At 43.8% G+C, this 9,034-nt stretch overlaps 1 long non-coding RNA gene across 1 annotated transcript; it reads left to right on the forward strand.

Moving 5' to 3' along the window:
• Positions 1-1,033: 1,033 nt before the first annotated feature.
• LOC311124084 lies at positions 1,034-6,430 on the forward strand. Its single transcript, XR_014612688.1, has 3 exons — positions 1,034-1,110; positions 4,257-4,339; positions 6,401-6,430. It is a non-coding gene; the product is annotated as an uncharacterized lncRNA (long non-coding RNA).
• Positions 6,431-9,034: the final 2,604 nt, after the last annotated feature.

The raw sequence follows: 9,034 nt of genomic DNA on the forward strand, positions 1-9,034 counted from the left end.
AATATTTTAGAAAGTAAATTATTAATTCATGTATTCTTTCTTGTGATATTTATGTCATCATTTTGTGCCTTCTTTAGTTACTGAGGGGAGGTTAGGAGAGTAGGGGCAGCTGTATGAGCGAAAACAATGATGCACACTAAGTACTACAACGTTTGTGAAAAGCACTGATACTATTCCGAGGCAGAAAACATGCCTCCCTTGAAGAGGAGAAACACTGTAAACCAATGGTTGGACAGCAGCATTTAGATTTTCTTCTGTTGAAAAAAATCTATATATATTATTTGTCTTGGTCTTATAATCAATGTATTTTGACAGGTTTTGCTTGCTTTAACTTCTTCAAAAAAATCATTTTATGTGATTGCTTGTTCAAACCCCCGTTTTTGTCTCTTTTTGAAAATCATTTTAACTGGAAATATGTACAATACATATGCTATGTTCGTCAAATCAGGATCAGGAGGTTCACAGGTTTTTTCGTGTCCTTTTTTTTCTTTAAAAGGATGAAACTAGCATGTACATATGAAATGGTGACTGAATTCGAAACTCCCATGAATTCTTTCAGTATCTGAAGATTGCTGTATATTTTATGAGTAATAAAATAAAGAAATGAGTTATGTTATTTAATAATGAACTATGGGTTATCTGTTTTATGTGACAACCGCAGTATCAATTTCTAGGTGACAGTGGTGCTAATCCCAAAAGAAAGGCTACATACAACAAGGAACAAGAAGTCTATTGGCAAAATGATGACAATTGCATGTACCTTGGCCTAACGGTGTGGGTTATGTATTTTATTTTTCATGGCGTCCTCAACATTACAGTTTTAAGGGCAACAATAGCCTACATTTGTTTACAACTCGCAGGATTTCCATACATGAGCTTTCAACAACACAGAGAGTTGCATCAGCACGAGATCGAAAGTGCGTCAAATCTGTACAGGTCATTGTTACGTCATCACTGATAAACGTTGAAACTGATCAGAAACCGCTGGAGCAGTTCAGTCTAATCCTCCCTGGTGCTGGAGGATTGCGTTTGTTTTCGCTCTGGATGCGCGTTCATTTTGGCAAGGAAATGTGCTGATTTTGCAAGGAGATGGAGAATAAAGAGTTCAAGGTAGGCATGTTATTTATTTTTAAATATTCAATTATATTAATTACTGTGGATTAAATATTGTTTAACAAATGAAATAGTGTGCTATTCATGCTGTAATATCAAACTAGAAAGTCTATGGCCGGGGAGTCATGAGAGTTGGCTAAAGGTACAGTAAGTAGAATCTGCTGTGGGTCAAATGGGGGTCAAAGGTTATGACAGCGCCTTCATAAATACGTCCTAAATGGCACCCTATTCCCTATGTAGGCTAGTGCACTACTTTTGACCAGGAGCTAGTGCACTACTTTTGACTAGGAGCCATAGAAGGGTTGGCTGATGTCACGAAAATGATGCTCGCGCATCGATGGCCGGAAGTCGTGTATCTTGTTATGATTCTGAACCTCAGCTAACAACAAGCTGCCATGTGGGGAATCGTAGCTCTGTGGCATGTTTCAGCTCGTTGTATGGTGTTATTGATACCAAGTCTTGTTTTGAGGTGTTTTGACTGATATCATGTCTATGCAATGGCTAAAATTCGCTACCTAGCTAACCAACAACAACTGTAACAATGTATTTGATACGAGTTCATTGTTCAAATGTATTTATGTTTGCATTAAACATTTAGAGACTAAACATAGTTTACATGTTGTCTAAGTCAAACCCTGTCTATTTTGCCCCATAGTTGCATGCCAGTTTTGTTGCTAAACAACCAACCCCTCTATAGAGTGTTACAGTGGAGGTGTGATAATACCCATAAAACCTAGCGGTCAAACAGGGAAATGGTTCCAATCGTTTTTCCACCATTCATTTTTCCCATAGGCGATTTTAGAAACACATAAAATAAGGGCTGTATTTCGTGTAGGCTTACCCTGGCGTGACGTTTTTGTAACCATGTAAATCTCTCTCGGACAAGTTGACTTTTATCAGTATATTCGGCTCTATTTACTCTCAGATTCGAAAATGCTAATTAGCATCAAAGTAGACATCATGCAAAACTACAAATCCCTGCAAGCTCCTGCATGTCATCTCTAGCTGACACCTTTGCTAACGGGTATTGTGTCAATTTAAAACTTGCACTAGACAGTTCACAGAATTGTCCATTTAAAGAAATGCAGCCAATTTATTCATTACTACATTTAGCTAACATTAGATAGTTAATTCAGAGATTCTTACCTTTGCCTCGATCAGCATGATCATCATGGCATTTGTAGTTCTTTATGATAGCAACATTAGCAGCTAATAAGCATTACATTTTTGGGAGGTAAATACAGGTGAATATATTGATAAGTCACCTTGTCCTAGAGAGATTTACACGGCCTACACGAAACACAGACCTTATTTTAAGTGTTTCTAAAATCCCCAATGGGAAAAATGAATGGTGGAAAAACGATTGGAACCATTTCCCTGTTTGACCACTAGGTTTGATGGGTATTATGACTCATACTGTGGGACTCTATAGGGCTCCAGCCAAAAGAAGTGCACTATATTGGAACTAGGGTGCTATTTCGGACACAAGCATAGATATGATGCATTATTATGTGACCATAGAAATAGAATCACTAGAAAGGATAGAGCCTCTGACCTTGGCAATTTGACTGGTAAACTGAACTGTACACCTGATATGATGTTCTGGTGATTCTATTTCTCTGAATATGATGCATTATGATGTGACAATGAGAGTTGGGTTAATGGTGCTCTCAAGGCAACTGGGAACTCGAAAAAAAAAACTTTTATTTTTTTATTTTTTTATTTCACCTTTATTTAACCAGGTAAACCAGTTGAGAACAAGTTCTCATTTACAACTGCGACCTGGCCAAGATAAAGCAAAGCAGTGCGATAAAAACAACAATACAGAGTTACATATGGGGTAAAACAAAACAAAGTCAAAAATACAACAGAAATACATATAATATACAGTGTGTGCAAATTTAGCAAGTTATGGAGGTAAGGCAATAAAATAGGCTATAGTGCAAAATAATTCCAATTAGTATTAACACTGGACTGATAGATGTGCAAGAGATGATGTGCAAATAGAGATACTGGGGTACAAATGAGCAAAATAAATAACAATATAGGGATGAGGTAGTTGGGCGGGCTAATTTCAGATGGGCTGTGTACAGGTGCAGTGATCGGTAAGGTGCTCTGACAACTGATGCTTAAAGTTAGTGAGGGAGATAAGTGTCTCCAGCTTCAGAGATTTTTGCAATTTGTTCCAGTCATTGGCAGCAGAGAACTGGAAGGAATTGCGGCCAAAGGAGGTGTTGGCTTTGGGGATGACCAGTGAGATATACCCGCTGGAGCGCAGACTACAGGTGGGTGTTGCTATGGTGACCAATGAGCTAAGATAAGGCGGGGATTTGCCTAGCAGTGATTTATAGATGGCCTGGAGCCAGTGGGTTTGGCGACGAATATGTAGTGAGGACCAGCCAACAAGAGCGTACAGGTCACAGTGGTGGGTAGTATATGGGGCTTTGGAGACAAAACGGATGGCACTGTGATAGACTACATCCAATTTGCTGAGTAGAGTGTTGGAGGCTATTTTGTAAATGACATCGCCGAAGTCAAGGATCGGTAGGATAGTCAGTTTTACGAGGGCATGTTTGGCAGCATGAGTGAAGGAGGCTTTGTTGCGAAATAGGAAACCGATTCTAGATTTAACTTTGGATTGGAGATTCTTAATGTGAGTCTGGAAGGAGAGTGTACAGTCTAACCAGACAACTAGGTCAAATCATGTCCGTGATCTTCAGGTTGGAAAGTCGGAGCTCTAGAAAGATGCCAGAGTTTCCGACTTGGAATTCCTTTTTACATTTTGTGGTGGTAATTTTACCCCCTTTTTCTCCCCAATTTTTCGTGATATCCAATTGGTAGTTACGATCTTGTTACGATCTTGTCTCATCGCTGCAACTCCCCAGCAGGCTCGGGAGAGGCGAAGGTCGAGTCAGGCGTCCTCCAAAACATGACCCGCCAAGCCGCGCTGCTGCCGACTTGGAATTCCGAGTTCGATGACTGTTCAAAACGATTTTTCCCAGTCGGAGCTTGTTTTTTTTCCCTATTTCCCAGTTGTCTTGAACGCACTGAAGTCGGAAGTCAGAGATTTCCCAGTTGTTTTGAACACGGCAAAAGGCGACACAGTAGGTGACATCTAAACATGACTTTGTGCTGTCTTTCAGAGGTCAGAGGTCAGTGGGAATGACCTCACCCTCATAGACCTGGATGACCCCATCAATGAAGCTGATGTTATGAAGGAAGTCAGGTAAGTGATTTACACTAATGACACATCTGTGACTGGTTACAGGATCACATAGGCCTACAGATTCAGTAGTAGGTCAAAGGTCACCGCCTATGGAGAGGTAGGCCCAGAGCCATGTATTTAGAGAGTTGGGACATTGAGATATAAACTCAGCAAAAAAAGAAACGTCCTCTCACTGTCAACTGCGTTTATTTTCAGCAAACTTAACGTGTAAATATTTGTATGAACATAACAAGATTCAACAACTGAGACATAAACTGAACAAGTTCCACAGACGTGTGACCAACAGAACAAAGGGGGGATAACAGTATCTGGTGTGGCCACCAGCTGCATTAAGTACTGCAGTGCATCTCCTCCTCATGGACTGCACCAGATTTGCCAGTTCTTGCTGTGAGATGTTACCCCACTCTTCCACCAAGGCACCTGCAAGTTTCCAGACATTTCTGGGGGGAATGGCTAAATCCTAGCCCTCACCCTCCGATCCAACAGATCCAGGCTCTTCATGGCAGAACACTGACATTCCTGTCTTGCAGGAAATCACGCACAGAACGAGCAGTATGGCTGGTGGCATTGTCATGCTGGAGGGTCATGTCAGGATGAGCCTGCAGGAAGGGTACCACATGAGGGAGGAGGATGTCTTCCCTGTAACGCACAGCGTTGAGATTTCCTGCAATGACAACAAGCTCAGTCCGATGATGCTGTGACACACCGCCCAAGATCCACCTCCAAATCGATCCCGCTCCAGAGTACAGGCCTCGGTGTATCGCTCATTCCTTCGACGATAAACACGAATCCGACCATCACCCCTGGTGAGACAAAACCGCGACTCGTCAGTGAAGAGCACTTTTTTAGCCAGACCTGTCTGGTCCAGCGACGGTGTGTTTGTGCCCATAGGCGACGTTGTTGCCGGTGATGTCTGGTGAGGACTTGCCTTACAACAGGCCTACAAGCCCTCAGTCCAGTCTCTCTCAGCCTATTACGGACAGTCTGAGCACTGATGGAGGGATTGTGCGTTCCTGGTGTAACTCGGGCAGTTGTTGTTGCCATCCTGTACCTGTCCCGCAGGTGTGATGTTCGGATGTTCCGATCCTGTGCAGGTGTTGTTACACGTGGTCTGCCACTGTGAGGACGATCAGCTGTCCGTCCTGTCTCCCTATAGCGCTGTCTTAGGCGTCTCACAGTACGGACATTGCAATTTATTGCCCTGGCCACATCTGCAGTCCTCATGCCTCCTTGCAGCATGCCTAAGGCACGTTCACGCAGATGAGCAGGGACCCTGGGCATTTTTCTTTTGGTGTTTTTCAGAGTCAGTAGAAAGGCCTCTTTAGGGTCCTAAGTTTTCATAACTACCGTCTGTAAGCTGTTAGTGTCTTAATGACCGTTCCACAGGTGCATGTTCATTAATTGTTTATGGTTCAATGCATTGAACAACATTTTACATTTTAGTCATTTAGCAGACACTCTTATCCAGAGCGACTTACAGTTAGTGAGTGCATACATTTTCATACTGGCCCCCCGTGGGAAACAAACCCACAACCCTGGCGTTGCAAGCGCCATGCTCTACCAACTGAGCTACAGGGGACTAGCATGGGAAACAGTGTTTAAACCCTTTACAATGAAGATCTGTGAAGTTATTTGAATTTTTACAAATTATCTTTGAAAGATCCTGAAAAAGGGAAGTTTTCTTTTTTTGCTGAGTTTATGTATACATTACATGACACAGTAGATATCCATATGACAGCTGGCTCCCCATGGGCAATGTTGACATGTTAAACAATGCTATGTAACTGAACATCTATAATTAGAATTTACTTATAATGAAAGGATAAATGAAAGGCTCTAAGGCGCTAACATTGAGTCCTTTTAAAAGTTGGCAGAATTCTCTAAATATTTGGCTCTGGATAGGCCGAGTCATCTCAAGAGTATTGGAGCCATAGAATTTGAGTGATTCTATTCTAATTCTAGAATGATTCTAATTCTATGATACTAATTCTATAATTGGAACACATCCTCACACTCACATTATAGCAGTGACCTAAGAGAGATTCCCTTTTCTCTATCTAGATCCCATAAAGATCACAGAGAGGCTGAGAGACTAACCAAGTTGGACGAGGCTGTTCTAGAGACAGATACCCCAACTCAGTCACAGGAGGTTGAAGGAGAGAGTGAGTTGGACGAAGCTGTTGCCATCCCATCTCAGTCACAGGAGGTTGAAGGAGAGAGTAAGTTGGACAAGGCTGTTGCCATCCCATCTCAGTCGCAGGAGGTTGAAGGAGGGAGTGAGTTGGACGAGGCTGTTGCCATCCCATCTGAGTCGCAGGAGGATGAAGGAGATAGTGAGTTGGACGAGGCTGTTGCCATCCCATCTCAGTCGCAGGAGGTTGAAAGAGAGATTGAGTTGGACGAGGCTGTGGCCATCCCATCTCAGTCGCAGGAGGTTGAAGGAATGAGTGAGTTGGACGAAGCTGTTGCCATCCCATCTCAGTCACAGGAGGTTGAAGGAGGGAGTGAGTTGGACGAGGCTGTTGCCATCCCATCTGAGTCGCAGGAGGATGAAGGAGATAGTGAGTTGGACGAGGCTGTTGCCATCCCATCTCAGTTGCAGGAGGTTGAAGGAGAGAGTGAGTTGGACGAGGCTGTTGCCATCCCATCTCAGTCGCAGGAGGTTGAAGGAGAGAGTGAGTTGGACGAGGCTGTTGCCATCCCATCTCAGTCGCAGGAGGTTGAAAGAGAGATTGAGTTGGACGAGGCTGTTGCCATCCCATCTCAGTCGCAGGAGGTTGAAAGAGAGATTGAGTTGGACGAGGCTGTTGCCATCCCATCTCAGTCACAGGAGGTATGATGTATTTTTCTATTACATGTATGACATTTCATTGAGATATTTTGTGTTTTAATGACGCAAAATTGAATTACAGCCTAACTCTGCTTTCTGTTGTCGCCATCAGGATGCAGTGGTGACATTCACTACCGTGACCCACAAGGATGAAACTTCCCAGACCAGCCTCACCCTCAGCAGGGGAAAGAGAAGCTACCCAGACCTACACACCTTTGTGCAGGACATGAAGGACGAGTAAGTTGCTCTTTGGCTTCCCCATGCATCCCCTAGATATGTTCCCTATCTCAATTGCATACTCCTCGTGTCCTCTCTTCTCAAAACCCATTGGATGAGAAAGCCAGAGGTCCCGCCCTTCTGAACTTCTCATCCAATGGGTTTTGAGAAGGAGGCGAGGAGATTGAGAGTCTCCCATAGTCTCGGGCCAATACAAAGGACTCAACGGACCAAATAACCAATCAGGGATGTCTGGGTGTGGCCTAGTTCCATAGAGGTCCATCCATAACGAAGTCTAAGATAATAGAGGTAATGTCCATCCATAACGTAATCTAAGATAATAGAGGTAATGTCCATCCATAACGTAGTCTAAAATAATAGAGGTAATGTCCATCCATAACGTAATCTAAAATAATAGAGGTAATGTCCATCCATAACGTAATCTAAAATAATAGAGGTAATGTCCATCCATAACGTAGTCTAAAATAATAGAGGTAATGTCCATCCATAACATAATCTAAAATAATAGAGGTAATGTCCATCCATAACGTAGTCTAAGATAATAGAGGTAATGTCATGTAGTTCATTGTGTACTTGCATTTATTTACTTTTCAGCCATTGGAATCTGCTGAGTGAGAATATGCGTGCCGGGGTGAGTTATAGTCACCTCTAAAGTAGTTAATGTTGGTAAAATGGACCAAACATTCATTTGTGGAAATCCTGCAGGACCTTTAATCCTGAACCACTGCTTTAATTGACTAGCTTGAGTAAATGGTTCTAAGTTTTATATCAGTGCAGCCCCTTTAACAAACTAACTCTGTATGGTCTTTTAACATTGCAGATGAGCAGACATGAGTTTAGTGCCAAGTGCATGGATATTGTAGCATGGGTGATGGAGTCTACATCCACTGTGGTTGTTCCCGCCCTTGACCTCACCATGCAGATAGAGCTCTCTGATTCGCCAAGCTCTTCTGGATCAGGAAGTAATGAGGCAGGAGAGGTGACCTCTCTTGGCCGCAGCGTCAGATTCAGCTGTAGTGGAGGAGCCAGCAGGTGCACCAGCGCCAGAACTGCCTACAGCACACGCATTCCCACGCCTTTCCCCTCCTCTCACAGGTACCTAGCCCTATCCCCTCCTCTCACAGGTACCTAGCCCTATCCATGCCTCTAACAGGTACCTACCCCTATCCCCTCCTCTCACAGGTACCTAGCCCTATCCTCTCCTCTCACAGGTACCTAGCCCTATCCCCTCCTCTCAAAGGTACCTAGCCCTATCCTCTCCTCTCACAGATACCTACCCCTATCCCCTCCTCTCACAGGTACCTACCCCTATCCACGCCTCTCAAAGGTACCTAGCCCTATCCCCTCCTCTCACAGGTACCTACCCCTATCCACGCCTCTCAAAGGTACCTAGCCCTATCCCCTCCTCTCACAGGTACCTAGCCCTATCCCCTCCTCTCACAGGTACCTAGCCCTGTCCCCTCCTCCTCTCACAGGTACCTAACCCTAACCCTATCCACGCCCCTCACAGGTACCTAGCCCTATCCCCGCCTCTCACAGGTACCTAGCCCTATCCATGCCTCTAACAGGTACCTAGCCCTATCACCTCCTCTCACAGGTACCTAGCCCTATCCATGCCTCTAACAGGT

Source organism: Coregonus lavaretus (assembly GCF_964263955.1).
Source record: "Coregonus lavaretus genome assembly, contig: HAP1_SCAFFOLD_54, whole genome shotgun sequence".
NCBI lineage: Eukaryota > Metazoa > Chordata > Actinopteri > Salmoniformes > Salmonidae > Coregonus > Coregonus lavaretus.